Source organism: Astyanax mexicanus, chromosome 25, assembly GCF_023375975.1.
Source record: "Astyanax mexicanus isolate ESR-SI-001 chromosome 25, AstMex3_surface, whole genome shotgun sequence".
NCBI classification, from domain to species: Eukaryota; Metazoa; Chordata; class Actinopteri; order Characiformes; family Acestrorhamphidae; genus Astyanax; species Astyanax mexicanus.
The window spans coordinates 26,626,846-26,646,728 of NC_064432.1; the positions used below are offsets into that span (position 1 = coordinate 26,626,846).

The 19,883-nt window shown below is 35.4% G+C and overlaps 3 long non-coding RNA genes across 3 annotated transcripts; 1 reads left to right on the forward strand and 2 right to left on the reverse strand.

Moving 5' to 3' along the window:
- Positions 1-345: 345 nt before the first annotated feature.
- On the forward strand, positions 346-6,817 carry LOC125787791 (uncharacterized). The gene is made up of 3 exons (XR_007429548.1): positions 346-503; positions 4,536-4,626; positions 6,555-6,817. It is a non-coding gene; the product is annotated as an uncharacterized LOC125787791 (long non-coding RNA).
- On the reverse strand, positions 6,679-7,091 carry LOC125787793 (uncharacterized). The gene is made up of 2 exons (XR_007429550.1): positions 6,898-7,091; positions 6,679-6,747 (listed from the first exon to the last, which is right to left on the reverse strand). It is a non-coding gene; the product is annotated as an uncharacterized LOC125787793 (long non-coding RNA).
- A 4,757-nt stretch (positions 7,092-11,848) lies between these two features.
- LOC125787792 (uncharacterized) lies at positions 11,849-19,668 on the reverse strand. The gene is made up of 3 exons (XR_007429549.1): positions 19,512-19,668; positions 16,375-16,465; positions 11,849-12,167 (listed from the first exon to the last, which is right to left on the reverse strand). It is a non-coding gene; the product is annotated as an uncharacterized LOC125787792 (long non-coding RNA).
- Between the last annotated feature and the right edge of the window lie 215 nt (positions 19,669-19,883).

Here is a 19,883-nt window from a genome sequence, read left to right on the forward strand (position 1 = left end):
GGGTAATAACTTTTATTTTGATAGTAAATATTTTAATGTTTTTTGTTTAGGATTTTTTTTTTTTTTTTTTTACAAAAAACTGAGATTAAAAACCAGAGGTATTCCACCAAATATTGATTTCTACATCTTTTGTGTTATAATAATAATAATAATAATAATTTAAAATTTATATATTTCCCGCCCGTATTGCGCTAAACCCCGCCCTCCCGCTTTAGGATTGGCTACTAGCGCACACACTCTAAAACAACCCACCAATCTTAGTGAGGGTTGTGGCAGTCACCAGCCAATCAGCGCACAGAAGGGCGTGGTCTCGGCCTGAATACGGGTAAACGCGTTACGTCTGCGTCACCGGCGTTTTACGTAAGCACGCAGCTTCTCCTCTCCTCCAGGTCCAGCAGGATAATATAAATAAATATAAATATAGTTATTTATGTATTTCTGGAACCGCGGCGGAGCTGGAGGAACAGCAGCCCGCCTGAGAGGAGCTTCAGAGCGGCCCTGAGGTGAGAGCGGCTCCCGGGAGAGGATTAAACAGAGAATTAGAGCCACTAATGTTCAGAGAAACAGTAAAACTAGAGATTAAGCAGCAGCAGCAGCACCTGAGAGCAGCGCTGTTATTAACTGATCTCCTGTTATTTACTCTGTTAAACTACCAAAACTCTCTCATTAACACACTGCGCTCTTTAACTCTGCAATTACTGCAGATTTTACACAGTTTTAGTGTCTAACAGGCTTGTGTTGCTCATTAGTTACTGAGGAGTGAATAATAATATCAGTGTGTCTCTTTATTTCCTCTGTAAACTTTTATAAATGAGGTGTTAATTTATAGGATTTATCAGTAGTGTTTAACCCTGTCAACACTGAACCAAACAGGCTTTAACTATACAATAACTTTACAGTAAATAAAGTGGAAAATAGTAAATTATTAGTATTAATAATAGTAATAGTAACATTACCCAACCTGTGTATATATATTTATACACACAGTGGTGTCAATATCAGTGTATTTACATCAGTGTGATTAATCTGGAAATTAATATTATCATATATTTTGTTTAACGCAGATTAAAAATCATAAAACCAAGTTTGGCCGCAACCTTCTCCCCTAAATCATAAATTAATTTACATTCTCTTTCACTCAGAGTCTGGTGATATATTTGCGTTTTTTAGCAGTATGCAAGCTGTTAAATGTGGAATATGGAGCTACACCTGCGTTCAGTTCCTCCCTTAAAAACACCATCAATTATTTGTGTCCCGCTTCTAAAAAATAAAAGGAAGTACTAGCATTTTAACCTTTTTAATCATAGGAAAGTTATTTAATGACAATGAATAAACAATTGGCAGCACCATTCTGAATTTAACTTCATTTCGTCAATCTAACGTTGATTATTTATTCACATTTAAATATTCTTACGAAGAAGAAAAGGTGTGATTAATCGTAATTAATCACCAAATTAATTTGTAATTAATCTGATTAAATCTTTTAATCGATTGACACCACTAACTGATAAGCAAAATAGTTAAAAATACTATGTATTGCTTTTTTTTACACAAATATTAGAAAAAACATTAATGTTAACCCTCTCAACACTGAACCAAACATGCTGCTGACCAGGTCAGGCTTTAACTTTACAATAACTTTACAGTAAATAAAGTGTAAAATAGTAAATTATTAGTATTAATAATAGTAATAGTAACATTACCCAACCTGTGTATATATATACACCATAGTGGTGTCAATATCAGTGTATTTACATCAGTGCAATTAATCTGGACATTAATATACATTTTTATACCAATATACTAATATATTAATATACACTTCACCAAGTTTGGCTGCAACCTTCTCCCGTAAATCATGAATTAATTTACATTCAGATTAAATTTTTTAATTCATTGACACCACTAATTGATTAGCGATTTTTTTTGTTTAAATAATAGAAATACAAAAGATAAAAAGATTATGCAAAAGGAATTTTACATAACTCGATTTTTTGTGTTTAAGGTCATGAGCTTTAGAAATCTAATTTAATGTGCATGATATCAGCATTAATGCTGCTCTGCTTAGTAATGCGGGGTTTTAAACAGGATTATTCAGTTCACACTAGATCTAAATCTTATATTAAACTGGTTTGGGTTTTACTAGGTAATCTGGTAAATAAATTAGTGTTTTTTAGATTGTGCTGTTATCTGTGGTTACCTTGCTTGATGCTGCCAAGAAGTGAAATGATCTAATTTTAAGGCAAAAAATCATTTATTTTAATTTTTTTTTTTATTTTGCTTTACACAACATGTGTGAATGTAAACTTATTTTGCTTATTTTAGTTACAAATTATTTTAACCAATCTTACTTAGATTTTTTTATTTTGAGTAATATGAACTAAGATTGAGTAAATTGAATTTTTTAGTGCTTTAAATACAAGTTTAAACCAACTAATCAGTGTTTTTTTGCTTGTTTTAAGTCTTATCTCGCTCATTATTGAGATTTTGTGATTGCTTATTTTAAGAAATCTTTCTAAGAAGAATTTGCTTAGAAAAATGAGCTTAAAGTTTGGTGTAGATCCACTTCAGTCACACCCTTATACTAATTTACTCTAAATACTCTGTTCTTCACTAATGAGTGTTAGACAGGTAACTGGCTGCATATTTGAATGACTATAGTTTAATTGATCAGTTTTTTCATAAGAAGACAGAAGCAGTACATAATTTAAATTAAATTAAGTGAAACACAAAGGAGAGAATAATGTTTTGTATCACGGTCATTTTAATGATAAACAGAAAAGAAACATTACATTCTAAAATAACAATTACAAGTACAATTAGTACAACCCTTTATTCAACATTTCAAACATTTTTTTGCAAAAACATATAGATAAAACGTAATACATATACATAATGGATAATAAAGAAAAGAGAAAAAGGAAAAAAAAACAATCACATCCTGTATCTTGCAATTAAACAATTAATAGCAACCAAAATAGTATAGGCTGAAGCTTTAGCTTATTTTGCTAATATATATATATATTAATATTAACATTATTTTAAATATATAGAGCGAACTACACATTCTTTATTTCTTAATTGTTCGTTCTAGTTATTATTATTATTATTATTATTATTATTATTATTATTATTATTATTATTTTAACTGAATACAGTTTGGGAGTGAATTATTTTGTGATTTATACATTATCTGTGCAATATTAAAGAACCGAATTTAAAGCATGTAATTTAACGAATAATATATTTGTTGGTTGGTTGGTTGTAGTTTGCTTGGTTAATAAATCTTTCTTCTGTAGGATGGTAATTTGATTTTTATTGGTTTTATATGTGTTTCCCCATATTTCCACAAAATAGGTTATATACGGCTCTGTGAAGGAACACAACACTAAATATATTGACTTCTGATTAAAAATATGTTTAGTTTTTTAAAATATTGCGATGGTTTTGGCCAGAAATTTTCATTTTCATTTTTCAATTTCAATATCATTGATCACAACTTTTACTTATTTCTTCATTAATCGATTACCAAAGATCATAGACAAATTTGAACAATTGGGATGCCTTACAAATATATTGTTTATGTACAGATGAAACAGTTTAGGTCCTAACACTGAGCCCTGTGGCACCCCACATGTAGCCTTCAGAAAATCAGACTTTCTATTATTTATTTTAACATATTTGTATCTATTATTAAGATAACTTCTGATCCATTTTTCACACCGACCAAAAGAGTTCATCATGGACCGGATTTCGTTTTTTTACACTGTGAAAAAAACACTTTTCTAGATGGTTCAGACCAATCACAAGAGGTTAAATCAGTCTTCAAACAATAGTAAAATAATCCCATCAGTGTTTGTAGGTTTTGTGTTCTTGTTCCTGAATTAAACCTTCCTTATGAACCTTTGTTTTTTTTATTTATTATTATTCTATTCAACATTATATTACACACTATTTTAATACACATTGCTCTCTAACTCTTTTTTTTAACATTTTTATTGAGAAATTAGAATTATTCCCCCCTCCCTATCTAATTATACCAGTTAACATGCTTTTCACTTAAAGTAGTTTTAGTGTCCAGCCTGCTTAATGTCTCAGGGTGGAGATGATCAGTATATATTTACACTGGATTTTTTTTATTAAAATAATTTTAAATACACTGTATTGTTTACTTGCAGAACAAAAATAAAGTTTAGATTTTTTTTTTCCTTAAAGCTGCTTATTTTTCTATTGACTGAGTTTAAATGCTCACAGTAAATCAGATCACTGCAGAAAATCAGATTTTCACAACACTTTTACAAGCATTTTAATCTGACTTTAGAATAAAGTATAATCCAGACAATAAATGAAAAAAGCAAGTAAAAATGACTTTATTTTACAGATTAGTAGATTAGTATTATTTATATCAATATTAGTAATAAGTTTTAATTTCTGTTGGGTGTTTTTTTTTTAATATTGCAGAAATCATCAGAACTGGAGAGTTTGAGGAATTGTTAATCCAGGCTTTTATACAGCTTCTTTTTGTGTTTCTACAGGATTTCTGACGACAAAGAACAGCAGACTCAGAAACACAAGATGCCAAAAGAGCAAATCCAGACAAAGAGAAGAGAAGAGCAGTGAAATCAGGTACTTATTTTAATTATTTTAATTATTTAATTATTATATTCCTGTTTAAAAACAGACCAAACCAAGACAAAATCTATAATCTAAATCTACAGAGAAGCTCTAAAACCCGAAATCTTAACATGCTGATGTCAAATATGTATTATTTTTATTTAATTATAGGAGCTCTAAACTTCTTAACACTCTCCTCCTAATCTGACTCACTAAAGTTATTACCTCATTACTCCACATGGTGGAGCTAATAAAGTTATTACCTCATTACTCCACATGGTGGAGCTAATAAAGTTATTACCTCATTACTCCACATGGTGGAGCTAATAAAGTTATTACCTCATTACTCCACATGGTGGCGCTAATAAAGTTATTACCTCATTACTCCACATGGTGGCGCTAATAAAGTTATTACCTCATTACTCCACATGGTGGCGCTAATAAAGTTATTACCTCATTACTCCACATGGTGGCGCTAATAAAGTTATTACCTCATTACTCCACATGGTGGCGCTAATAAAGTTATTACCTCATTACTCCACATGGTGGAGCTAATAAAGTTATTACCTCATTACTCCACATGGTGGCGCTAATAAAGTTATTACCTCATTACTCCACATGGTGGCGCTAATAAAGTTATTACCTCATTACTCCACATGGTGGCGCTAATAAAGTTATTACCTCATTACTCCACATGGTGGCGCTAATAAAGTTATTACCTCATTACTCCACATGGTGGCGCTAATAAAGTTATTACCTCATTACTCCACATGGTGGCGCTAATAAAGTTATTACCTCATTACTCCACATGGTGGCGCTAATAAAGTTATTACCTCATTACTCCACATGGTGGAGCTAATAAAGTTATTACCTCATTACTCCACATGGTGGCGCTAATAAAGTTATTACCTCGTTACTCCACATGGTGGCGCTAATAAAGTTATTACCTCATTACTCCACATGGTGGAGCTAATAAAGTTATTACCTCATTACTCCACATGGTGGAGCTAATAAAGTTATTACCTCATTACTCCACATGGTGGCGCTAATAGTTATTACCTCATTACTCCACATGGTGGCGCTAATAAAGTTATTACCTCATTACTCCACATGGTGGCGCTAATAAAGTTATTACCTCGTTACTCCACATGGTGGCGCTAATAAAGTTATTACCTCATTACTCCACATGGTGGCGCTATAATTAAATGAATAGGGTAAAGCTGTGGTATAGATTATTGGTTGTTAAATTATGTGAAATTGAAGCTCCTAAATAAGTAAATACCTGTAATTATGGATTTATTGGTATTTTATCCTCTTCAGTAACACATGACGTGATGTATCAGATAATTTTCTTGTGATATCATGATACTGTAATCCTGCAATACTTATTATATCATCGTTATCATGGGTAATTTATTGTGATATCTTGAATTTAAAGGAACATCAAAAAGTAACTCAAATAATGCAAATTTTACATGATTTTATTTCTACATCGTAAATTTTTGTGAAGATAAAATTGCATTAAAAAAGTCATTTGCATATAGTTTATTATTCCTTTTAATTCAGTTTTATTATCAATTATTAAATATGATTCAGCCGATTACTACGATCTGTAGAATCACAGTTTGTTCCAATTGTGTATTTATTACTTTTACTTTTAAGTTTTTTAAAAATAAGTTTTAAAGTTTATTTATCATAGAATTTGAGTTTTATACTCGAGCATCTCTATCTGTTACATTTAAATATAAATTTAGTCAAAAACTAAAACATAAAACCTGCTGTAAATTCTGGTTTTAACCACTTTTAGATATTTTACACTAAAATTAATCTCTTAAAACAATAATAATCTTCTATTAGAGTTTAGTTTGAGTTGTGATTTATTCGGTTTGGTGATTTTAGAGTCTAATATCTATTTTTTTGTCTTTTACATTTTTTTCCAGGTCCTGAAACTCCAGCCAGCGTTCTCAAAAACTACGATTCTACAAAGGGTTTTTTGAGCGACGCCAAAGAAGAAGCACTTTCAGTTTTTATTTTAAAGGGATGTGAAGAACTTTCTACCCTGGTAAAAAACACCTTTATGTCAAGTTAAGATAAAATTAAACAATGTGACTCGTTCTTAAAGCTACTGCGTACCTTATCTTATTTTACTTTTAAAAGTTTCTCATCTTAAAGTTACCGCGTACCTTATCTTATTTTATAGTTAAAAGTCTTTCTTCTTAAAGTTACCGCGTACCTTATCTTATTTTATAGTTAAAAGTTTATCTTCTTTAAGCTACTGCGTACCTTATCTTATTTTACTTTTAAAAGTTTATCTTCTTAAAGTTACCGCGTACCTTATCTTATTTTATAGTTAAAAGTCTTTCTTCTTAAAGTTACCGCGTACCTTATCTTATTTTATAGTTAAAAGTTTCTCATCTTAAAGTTACCGCGTACCTTATCTTATTTTATAGTTAAAAGTTTCTCATCTTAAAGTTACCGCGTACCTTATCTTATTTTATAGTTAAAAGTCTTTCTTCTTTAAGTTACCGCGTGCCTTATCTTATTTTATAGTTAAAAGTTTCTCATCTTAAAGTTTTTAACTTCTATCAGAAGATCTGATGGAGCAGTTTAAGATCTTCTCATGTTGAAAATCATGTTTTTGCACTTTCTGTAACTTTGCTTTTTTTTTTTAAGTGTCCTAAAAGAAAGAAAATAAAGTAAAGTTTTATTTTTAAAAGCTGTGTGGATCTCTCTATCTTTACTCTTCTGTTTCTAAGTTCTTTCTGCACTTTCTGCTTGTTGGTTTTCTCAGTCGAGTCGGCGGTCGGTTCGGCCGAAGTGCCGATTTTTGGCTCTTCCTCTCAGAAATCTCTCCAATTCATTTTCTATGGGGAGCTCCTGAATTTCGGTTAGACTCCGCCCCCTCCTATACAAAACCGAGAGAGAGAGGGCGAGAGACTATACCTTTGTATTGAGGGGCCGATTTCGTTAAAGTGTAGGTCTATGAACAGATTCGTAAAACTAATTTTTAGTCACCTCATCTGCATATCAATTAAAGCGATCGACCAATCAGAGGCCTCCGAAGCCACGGCGGCTATAAAAGAGGCTCGATATCGACGCTATTATCCATCGTGGTGAACTGGCGAAATAACTTATTATATAAGTTTTTGAACCTGCCGCGGAGTAGAGTCCTATCGCTTCCGTATAAGTACTGAAGAAAATAGTGCAAAAAATAAAAAACAAATAAATTTTTTTTTTTTAAGTTACTAAGTTTTTTTAATTTTTTTTTTTACTTACTTTTACTCTGATTAAGAATCATCAGTACCCATGCCCTGAAGCTGGGTGAAGAACAGAGCTCTCAGAGAGAGTCCTGTCCTCAAAGCCGTGCCGAGGCCACGCCCCTCAGAGAGCGTCCCGTCCCAGAGACCGGCGTAGGACAGGACCCTCTCAGAGAGCGTCCCGTCCCAGAGACCGGCGTAGGACAGGACCCTCTCAGAGAAAGGGGCTAGTCTGGGATCAGTGCAGGCCTTACCTGTATAACTAAAACCACCTGCAAGGGTCACGCCCACTTGGAGCTTCACCTGCGGGAAAACTCGTGGTTCTGTCTACAGGACAGGCTTGATCCACAGACTAAGCAAGGGGTTAGTTTGGTATTCTGTGTGGAATAAAGCAATCCAAACTTATACCCAGACCCTCGTTACTCTCCACCCTACATAAACACGCTAGTGTTCTCCACAATGGTGGACTAATCCCCCTCCACACACCTGCAGCTCCACCTGCAACTCAACCACTGACTCCACCCACTCTGCTATGACTGAGAAATCTAGAGCATGATCAGGGTCAATCAGTTCTAATCCACACCTACAATCAACATCTTATCATTTAATATTAGAGTTTCATACATTTGAGTGTTTAAAATTAAATATTCAATACGAACACCAGTGTTATAATATAGAATACTACTAAGCTAACTTAATATATATCATATAAAACGCATCTAAGCTTTTAAGCGCATTTAAGTTAAGCTATAAGAGAGTTTAACACGCTAAAACTAAATCCACACTGCTGTAAACTCCAGAAGAAGAAGACGAAACCAGGCTTCCAGTCTGTAAACCTAACGGACAGCTACAAGAAGCTCATCTAGCGTATTGTTCTGGGTTTCTGCACAATCTGAGTCCATTTATTCAGTAGTTTTTACACTTCTGGTAACTCATCAGTAGATCAAACCCATGTTCATCTCTATGACCTCACAGATCAGCTGTTCCTGTTTGAAGTCTGTTGTATCCAGAGCTCGTTCACTTTTTTCACACAGTAAAGCAAAAAGCAGATCGTTTGCTTCTCTTCAAGCCCGGCTACGAGGCATGCAACTTTGTTGTTCGCTAGCGTGCTAAGCTAACATGCTAACATCACAGCCTGCGCTGTTAGTTAGTTACTGCAGCCTGGATATATTTAGTTACGCTGTTTTATTAAAGATCTGCTGCTGGAGTCATTAGATAGATAATCACACTCTGATCATATATTTTATATTTTCTGTTCTCCATAAATCCAGAATAAACTAAATCCGTCTCTCTGCTTTACTGAGTTACTGACTGCCCACCTGTCTGATCTCATACCCATCAAATATCACGCTAATACTCACAACAGAGCTGCTGTGATACTGAGTTTATCCACAGGAGGGCGTCAGTAATATTTACACTTTAAACAGAGTTGCTGTAATCCTCAGTTTGGCCACAAGAGCACAAAACTTCAAAGGCCCCATGGGACCACCATTCGTGGTGGTGGTTCAATGGGGACTTGGAGATGTGAGTGTTTGAGGCAATGGTGGTCCCATGGGGCCTTTGAAGTGTTGTGCTCTTGTGGGACCACCACTTAATCACACATTCACAACTGAAGTACAAAAAACTTCAAAGGCCCCATGGGACCACCATTAAGTCAAACACTCACATCTCCAAGTCCCCATTGAACCACCATCACATTAGGCGAATGGTGGTTCAATGGGGACTTGGAGATGTGAGTGTTTGACTTAATGGTGGTCCCATGGGGCCTTTTAAGTTTTTTTTGCACTTTAGGTGTGAGTGTGTGAGTAAATAGTGGTCCCACAAGAGCACAAAAGTTCAAAGGCCCCATGGAACCACCATTTACTCAAATACTCACATCTTCAAGTCCCCATTGAACCACCACCACGAATGGTGGTCCCATGGGGCCTTTGAAGTTTTGTGCTCTTGTGGCCAAACTGAGGATTACAGCAACTCTGTTTAAAGTGTAAATATTACTGACGCCCTCCTGTGGATAAACTCAGTATTACAGCAGCTCTGTTTTTAGTATTAGCGTGATATTAGATGGGTATGAGATCAGACAGGTGGGCAGTCAGTAACTCAGTAAAGCAGAGAGACGGATTTAGTTTATTCTGGATTTATGGAGAACAGAAAATATAAAATATATGATCAGAGTGTGATTATCTATCTAATGACTCCAGCAGCAGATCTTTAATAAAACAGCGTAACTAAATATATCCAGGCTGCAGTAACTAACTAACAGCGCAGGCTGTAATGTTAGCATGTTAGCTTAGCACGCTAGCGAGCAACAAAGTTGCATGCCTCGTAGCCGGCCTTGAAGAGAAGCAAACGATCTGCTTTTTGCTTTACTGTGTGAAAAAGTGAACGAGCTCTGGATACAACAGACTTCAAACAGGAACAGCTGATCTGTGAGGTCATAGAGATGAACATGGGTTTGATCTACTGATGAGTTACCAGAAGTGTAAAAACTACTGAATAAATGGACTCAGATTGAGCAGAAACCCAGAACAATGCGCTAGATGAGCTTCTTGTAGACGTCCGTTAGGATTACAGACTGGAAGCCTGGTTTCTTCTTCTTCTTCTTCTTCTGGAGTTTACAGCAGTGTGGATTTAGTTTTAGCGTGTTAATCTGTATTAGCTTAACTTAAATGCGCTTAAAAGCTTAGATGTGTTTTATATGATATATATTAAGTTAGCTTAGTAGTATTCTATATTATAACACTGGTGTTCGTATTGAATATTTAATTTTAAACACTCAAATGTATGAAACTCTAATATTAAATGATAAGATGTTGATTGTAGGTGTGGATTAGAACTGATTGACCCTGATCATGCTCTAGATTTCTCAGTCATAGCAGAGTGGGTGGAGTCAGTGGTTGAGTTGCAGGTGGAGCTGCAGGTGTGTGGAGGGGGATTAGTCCACCATTGTGGAGAACACTAGCGTGTTTATGTAGGGTGGAGAGTAACGAGGGTCTGGGTATAAGTTTGGATTGCTTTATTCCACACGGAATACCAAACTAACCCCTTGCTTAGTCTGTGGATCAAGCCTGTCCTGTAGACAGAACCACGAGTTTTCCCGCAGGTGAAGCTCCGAGTGGGCGTGACCCTTGCAGGTGGTTTTAGTTATACAGGTAAGGCCTGCACTGATCCCAGACTAGCCCCTTTCTCTGAGAGGGTCCTGTCCTACGCCGGTCTCTGGGACGGGACGCTCTCTGAGGGGCGTGGCCTCGGCACGGCCTTGAGGACAGGACTCTCTCTGAGAGCTCTGTTCTTCACCCAGCCTCAGAGCATGGGTACTGATGATTCTTAATCAGAGTAAAAGTAAGTAAAAAAAAAACTTAGAAACTTTAAAAAAAAAAAAAAAAAAAAACAACTTTATTTGTTTATTTTTTTTTTTTGCACTGTTTTCTTCAGTACTTATACGGAAGCGATAGGACTCTACTCCGCGGCAGGTTCAAAAACTTATATAATAAGTTATTTCGCCAGTTCACCACGATGGATAATAGCGTCGATATCGAGCCTCTTTTATAGCCGCCGTGGCTTCGGAGGCCTCTGATTGGTCGATCGCTTTAATTGATATGCAGATGAGGTGACTAAAAATTAGTTTTACGAATCTGTTCATAGACCTCCACTTTAACGAAATCGGCCCCTCAATACAAAGGTATAGTCTCTCGCCCTCTCTCTCTCGGTTTTGTATAGGAGGGGGCGGAGTCTAACCGAAATTCAGGAGCTCCCCATAGAAAATGAATTGGAGAGATTTCTGAGAGGAAGAGCCAAAAATCGGCACTTCGGCCGAACCGACCGCCGACTCGACTGAGAAAACCAACAAGCAGAAAGTGCAGAAAGAACTTAGAAACAGAAGAGTAAAGATAGAGAGATCCACACAGCTTTTAAAAATAAAACTTTACTTTATTTTCTTTCTTTTAGGACACTTAAAAAAAAAAAAGCAAAGTTACAGAAAGTGCAAAAACATGATTTTCAACATGAGAAGATCTTAAACTGCTCCATCAGATCTTCTGATAGAAGTTAAAAACTTTAAGATAAGAAACTTTTAACTATAAAATAAGATAAGGTACACGGTAACTTAAAGAAGATAAACTTTTAACTATAAAATAAGATAAGGTACGCAGTAGCTTTAAGAACGAGTCACATTGTTTAATTTTCTCTTAACTTGACATAAAGATGTTTTTTTTTACCAGGGTGAAAAAGGGTGCTTCTTCTTTGGCGTCGTTTAAAAAAAAAACACTTTGTAGAAACGCTTGGTTGGAGTTTCAGGACCTGAAAAAAAGTGTAAAAGACAAAAAAACAGATATTAAACTCTAAAATCACCAAACCGAATAAATCACAACTCAAACTAAACTCTAATAGAAGATTATTATTGTTTTAAGAGATTAATTGTAGTGTAAAATATCTAAAAGTGGTTAAAACCAGAATTTACAGCAGGTTTTATGTTTTAGTTTTTGACTAAATTTATATTTAAATGTAACAGATAGAGATGCTCGAGTATAAAACTCAAATTCTATGATAAATAAACTTTAAAACTTATTTTAAAAAACTAGAAAGTAAAAGTAATAAATACACAATTAGAACACACTGTGATTCTACAGATCGTAGTAATCGGCTGAATCATATTTAATAATTGATAATAAAACTGAATTAAAAGGAATAATAAACTAAATGCAAACGACTTTTAATGCAATTTTATCTTCACAAAATTTTACGATGTAGAAATAAAATCATGTAAAATTTGCATTATTTGAGTTACTTTTTGATGTTCCTTTAAATTCAAGATATCACAATAAATTACCCATGATAACGATGATATAATAAGTATTGCAGGATTACAGTATCATGATATCACAAGAAAATTATCTGATACATCACGTCATGTGTTACTGAAGAGGATAAAATACCAATAAATCCATAATTACAGGTATTTACTTATTTAGGAGCTTCAATTTCACATAATTTAACAACCAATAATCTATACCACAGCTTTACCCTATTCATTTAATTATAGCGCCACCATGTGGAGTAATGAGGTAATAACTTTATTAGCTCCACCATGTGGAGTAATGAGGTAATAACTTTATTAGCGCCACCATGTGGAGTAATGAGGTAATAACTTTATTACTGCCACCATGTGGAGTAATGAGGTAATAACTTTATTAGCTCCACCATGTGGAGTAATGAGGTAATAACTTTATTAGCTCCACCATGTGGAGTAATGAGGTAATAACTTTATTAGCTCCACCATGTGGAGTAATGAGGTAATAACTTTATTAGCTCCACCATGTGGAGTAATGAGGTAATAACTTTATTAGCTCCACCATGTGGAGTAATGAGGTAATAACTTTATTAGCTCCACCATGTGGAGTAATGAGGTAATAACTTTATTAGCGCCACCATGTGGAGTAATGAGGTAATAACTTTATTAGCTCCACCATGTGGAGTAATGAGGTAATAACTTTATTAGCGCCACCATGTGGAGTAATGAGGTAATAACTTTATTAGCTCCACCATGTGGAGTAATGAGGTAATAACTTTATTAGCTCCACCATGTGGAGTAATGAGGTAATAACTTTATTACTGCCACCATGTGGAGTAATGAGGTAATAACTTTATTAGCGCCACCATGTGGAGTAATGAGGTAATAACTTTATTAGCGCCACCATGTGGAGTAATGAGGTAATAACTTTATTAGCGCCACCATGTGGAGTAATGAGGTAATAACTTTATTAGCGCCACCATGTGGAGTAATGAGGTAATAACTTTATTACTGCCACCATGTGGAGTAATGAGGTAATAACTTTATTAGCGCCACCATGTGGAGTAATGAGGTAATAACTTTATTAGCGCCACCATGTGGAGTAATGAGGTAATAACTTTATTAGCGCCACCATGTGGAGTAATGAGGTAATAACTTTATTAGCGCCACCATGTGGAGTAATGAAGTAATAACTTTATTAGCGCCACCATGTGGAGTAATGAGGTAATAACTTTATTAGCGCCACCATGTGGAGTAATGAGGTAATAACTTTATTAGCGCCACCATGTGGAGTAATGAGGTAATAACTTTATTAGCTCCACCATGTGGAGTAATGAAGTAATAACTTTATTAGCGCCACCATGTGGAGTAATGAGGTAATAACTTTATTAGCGCCACCATGTGGAGTAATGAGGTAATAACTTTATTAGCGCCACCATGTGGAGTAATGAGGTAATAACTTTATTAGCGCCACCATGTGGAGTAATGAGGTAATAACTTTATTAGCTCCACCATGTGGAGTAATGAGGTAATAACTTTATTAGCTCCACCATGTGGAGTAATGAGGTAATAACTTTATTAGCTCCACCATGTGGAGTAATGAGGTAATAACTTTATTAGCTCCACCATGTGGAGTAATGAGGTAATAACTTTATTAGCTCCACCATGTGGAGTAATGAGGTAATAACTTTATTAGCGCCACCATGTGGAGTAATGAGGTAATAACTTTATTAGCTCCACCATGTGGAGTAATGAGGTAATAACTTTATTAGCTCCACCATGTGGAGTAATGAGGTAATAACTTTATTAGCTCCACCATGTGGAGTAATGAGGTAATAACTTTATTAGCTCCACCATGTGGAGTAATGAGGTAATAACTTTATTAGCGCCACCATGTGGAGTAATGAGGTAATAACTTTATTAGCTCCACCATGTGGAGTAATGAGGTAATAACTTTATTAGCTCCACCATGTGGAGTAATGAGGTAATAACTTTATTAGCTCCACCATGTGGAGTAATGAGGTAATAACTTTATTAGCGCCACCATGTGGAGTAATGAGGTAATAACTTTATTAGCTCCACCATGTGGAGTAATGAGGTAATAACTTTATTACTGCCACCATGTGGAGTAATGAGGTAATAACTTTATTACTGCCACCATGTGGAGTAATGAGGTAATAACTTTATTACTGCCACCATGTGGAGTAATGAGGTAATAACTTTATTACTGCCACCATGTGGAGTAATGAGGTAATAACTTTATTACTGCCACCATGTGGAGTAATGAGGTAATAACTTTATTACTGCCACCATGTGGAGTAATGAGGTAATAACTTTATTAGCTCCACCATGTGGAGTAATGAGGTAATAACTTTATTAGCGCCACCATGTGGAGTAATGAGGTAATAACTTTATTAGCTCCACCATGTGGAGTAATGAGGTAATAACTTTATTACTGCCACCATGTGGAGTAATGAGGTAATAACTTTATTAGCGCCACCATGTGGAGTAATGAGGTAATAACTTTATTAGCTCCACCATGTGGAGTAATGAGGTAATAACTTTATTACTGCCACCATGTGGAGTAATGAGGTAATAACTTTATTACTGCCACCATGTGGAGTAATGAGGTAATAACTTTATTAGCTCCACCATGTGGAGTAATGAGGTAATAACTTTATTAGCGCCACCATGTGGAGTAATGAGGTAATAACTTTATTAGCTCCACCATGTGGAGTAATGAGGTAATAACTTTATTACTGCCACCATGTGGAGTAATGAGGTAATAACTTTATTAGCTCCACCATGTGGAGTAATGAGGTAATAACTTTATCAGCGCCACCATGTGGAGTAATGAGGTAATAACTTTATTAGCTCCACCATGTGGAGTAATGAGGTAATAACTTTATCAGCGCCACCATGTGGAGTAATGAGGTAATAACTTTATTACTGCCACCATGTGGAGTAATGAGGTAATAACTTTATTACTGCCACCATGTGGAGTAATGAGGTAATAACTTTATTAGCTCCACCATGTGGAGTAATGAGGTAATAACTTTATCAGCGCCACCATGTGGAGTAATGAGGTAATAACTTTATTAGCTCCACCATGTGGAGTAATGAGGTAATAACTTTATCAGCGCCACCATGTGGAGTAATGAGGTAATAACTTTATTAGCGCCACCATGTGGAGTAATGAGGTAATAACTTTATTAGCTCCACCATGTGGAGTAATGAGGTAATAACTTTATTACTGCCACCATGTGGAGTAATGAGGTAATAACTTTATTACTGCCACCATGTGGAGTAATGAGGTAATAACTTTATTAGCTCCACCATGTGGAGTAATGAGGTAATAACTTTATTAGCGCCACCATGTGGAGTAATGAGGTAATAACTTTATCAGCGCCACCATGTGGAGTAATGAGGTAATAACTTTATTAGCTCCACCATGTGGAGTAATGAGGTAATAACTTTATTAGCGCCACCATGTGGAGTAATGAGGTAATAACTTTAGTGAGTCAGATTAGGAGGAGAGTGTTAAGAAGTTTAGAGCTCCTATAATTAAATAAAAATAATACATATTTGACATCAGCATGTTAAGATTTCGGGTTTTAGAGCTTCTCTGTAGATTTAGATTATAGATTTTATCTTGGTTTGGTCTGTTTTTAAACAGGAATATAATAATTAAATAATTAAAATAATTAAAATAAGTACCTGATTTCACTGCTCTTCTCTTCTCTTTGTCTCGATTTGCTCTTTTGGCATCTTGTGTTTCTGAGTCTGCTGTTCTTTGTCGTCAGAAATCCTGTAGAAACACAAAAAGAAGCTGTATAAAAGCCTGGATTAACAATTCCTCAAACTCTCCAGTTCTGATGATTTCTGCAATATTAAAAAAACACCCAACAGAAATTAAAACTTATTACTAATATTGATATAAATAATACTAATCTACTAATCTGTAAAATAAAGTCATTTTTACTTGCTTTTTTCATTTATTGTCTGGATTATACTTTATTCTAAAGTCAGATTAAAATGCTTGTAAAAGTGTTGTGAAAATCTGATTTTCTGCAGTGATCTGATTTACTGTGAGCATTTAAACTCAGTCAATAGAAAAATAAGCAGCTTTGAAGAAAATATTTTTCTCTGCAAGTAAACAATTCAGAGTATTTTATATTCTTTTAGCAAACAAAATTAATATATAAAAAATCCAGTGTAAATATATACTGATCATCTCCAACCTGAGACATTAACCAGTCTGAACACTAAAACTACTTTTAGACAAAAAATCCAATATATGGCTGGATGAACCATATGAACATCTGAATACTTTAGTTATGTTCAGACTGCAAATAAATCGGATTGTTTCTCAAATTAGATCTGTTAAAATGTCTAATCTAACCTCTTAGGGAATAACAGTGCAGACAGTCCACACAACTGTATCTGTATAAGTAGCTTTGGTATTTGTGTGGGTAGCTGTGGTGTCTGTATATGTTATTGTGGTATCTGCATGGGTTGCTGTGGTATCTGTATGGGTTACTGTGGTATCTGTATGGGTTGCTGTGGTATCTGTATGGGTTGCTGTGGTATCTGTATGGGTTGCTGTGGTATCTGTATGGGTTGTTGTGGTATCTGTATATGGGTAGCTATGGTATCTGTAGGGGTTGTTGTGGTATCTGTATGGGTTACTGTGGTATCTGTATGGATTACTGTGGTATCTGTATGGGTTACTGTGGTATCTGCATGGGTTGCTGTGGTATCTGTATGGGTTACTGTGGTATCTGTATGGGTTGCTGTGGTATCTGTATGGGTTGCTGTGGTATCTGTATGGGTTGCTGTGGTATCTGTATGGGTTGTTGTGGTATCTGTATGGGTTGCTGTGGTATCTGTATTGGTTGCTGTGGTATCTGTATGGGTTGTTGTGGTATCTGTATATGGGTAGCTATGGTATCTGTAGGGGTTGTTGTGGTATCTGTATGGGTAGCTGTGGTATCTGTATGGGTTACTGTGGTATCTGTATGGGTTACTGTGGTATCTGTATGGGTTACTGTGGTATCTGTATGGGTTGTTGTGGTATCTGTATGGGTTGTTGTGGTATCTGTATGTGTTACTGTGGTATCTGTATGGGTTGTTGTGGTATCTGTATGGGTTGTTGTGGTCTCTGTATGGGTTGTTGTGGTATCTGTATGGGTTGTTGTGGTATCTGTATGGGTTGCTGTGGTATCTGTATATGGGTAGCTATGGTATATGTATGGGTTGTTGTGGTATCTGTATGGGTTGCTGTGGTATCTGTATATGGGTAGCTGTGGTATCTGTATGGGTTACTGTAGTATCTGTATGGGTTACTGTGGTATCTGTATGGGTTACTGTGGTATCTGTATGGGTTACTGTAGTATCTGTATGGGTTACTGTGGTATCTGTATGGGTTATTGTGGTATCTGTATGGGTTGCTGTGGTATCTGTATATGGGTAGCTGTGGTATCTGTATGGGTTACTGTAGTATCTGTATGGGTTACTGTGGTATCTGTATGGGTTGTTGTGGTCTCTGTATGGGTTGTTGTGGTATCTGTATGGGTTGCTGTGGTATCTGTATATGGGTAGCTATGGTATCTGTATGGGTTGCTGTGGTATCTGTATATGGGTAGCTATGGTATATGTATGGGTTGTTGTGGTATCTTTGTGGGCTTGCAGTCTGAAAACAGCCTTATATAGACATACATAAAAGACCTTGCATCATCAAAAAAGGCAACTTTAAAGAAAATGGAAAGAAAAGACACCTTATTATTCAATGGAAACATTATTCACAGAAAATTTCACAAATTTCAAATTAAGTCACAATATAAAGAATAGCTGCCAGATTTCACTTTATGGTGAAAAGTGGGGGAAAACGGCAATCAAAATTTTTTTTTATAAATATTATATAATACCTTATATAATAGCCCACATATACAAAATTAACACAGGCAATTGTTAAAATCATTGTCATTAAATAACTTTTTATGATTTAAAAAGTTTACATGCTTTTGCTTCCTTTTATTTTAGGAGCGGGACAAAAATAATTGATAACGCTGGTGTAGCTCCTTATTCCACATTTAACAACTCGGAAAGGAAAAGCTCCAGCAGACTTGTGAGTTTGTGTATGATGTGTTTACGTCCTGCTAAAACTAAATATTGCTAAAAAAAACGCAAATATATCACCAGGTTTTGAGTGAAAGAGAATGTGAATTAATTTATAATTTAGGGGAGAAGGTTGCGGAACAACTTGGTTTTATGATTTTTAATCTGCGTTAAACAAAAATATATGATAATATTAATTTCCAGGTTAATCACACTGATGTAAATACACTGATATTGACACCACTGTGTGTATAAATATATATACACAGGTTGGGTAATGTTACTATTACTATTATTAATACTAATAATTTACTATTTTCCACTTTATTTACTGTAAAGTTATTGTATAGTTAAAGCATGTGTGGTTCAGTGTTGACAGGGTTAAACACTACTGATAAATCCTATAAATTAACACCTCATTTATAAAAGTTTACAGAGGAAATAAAGAGACACACTGATATTATTATTCACTCCTCAGTAACTAATGAGCAACACAAGCCTGTTAGACACTAAAAACTGTGTAAAATCTGCAGTAATTGCAGAGTTAAAGAGCGCAGTGTGTTAATGAGAGAGTTTTGGTAGTTTAACAGAGTAAATTACAGGAGATCAGTTAATAACAGCGCTGCTCTCAGGTGCTGCTGCTGCTGCTGCTGCTGCTTAATCTCTAGTTTTACTGTTTCTCTGAACATTAGTGGCTCTAATTCTCTGTTTAATCCTCTCTCGGGAGCCGCTCTCACCTCAGGGCCGCTCTGAAGCTCCTCTCAGGCGGGCTGCTGTTCCTCCAGCTCCGCCGCGGTTCCAGAAATACATAAATAACTATATTTATATTTATTTATATTATCCTGCAGGAGCTGGAGGAGAGGAGAAGCTGCGTGCTTACGTAAAACGCCGGTGACGCAGACGTAACGCGTTTAGCTCCACCCGTATTCAGGCCGAGACCACGCCCTCCTGCGCGCTGATTGGCTGGTGACTGTACACAACCCTCACTATGGTTGGTGGGTTATTTTAGAGTGTGTGCGTTACTGGCCAATCCTAGAGCGGGAGGGCGGGGTTCAGCGCAATACGGGCGGGAAATATATATATATTTTATTATTATTATTATTATTATT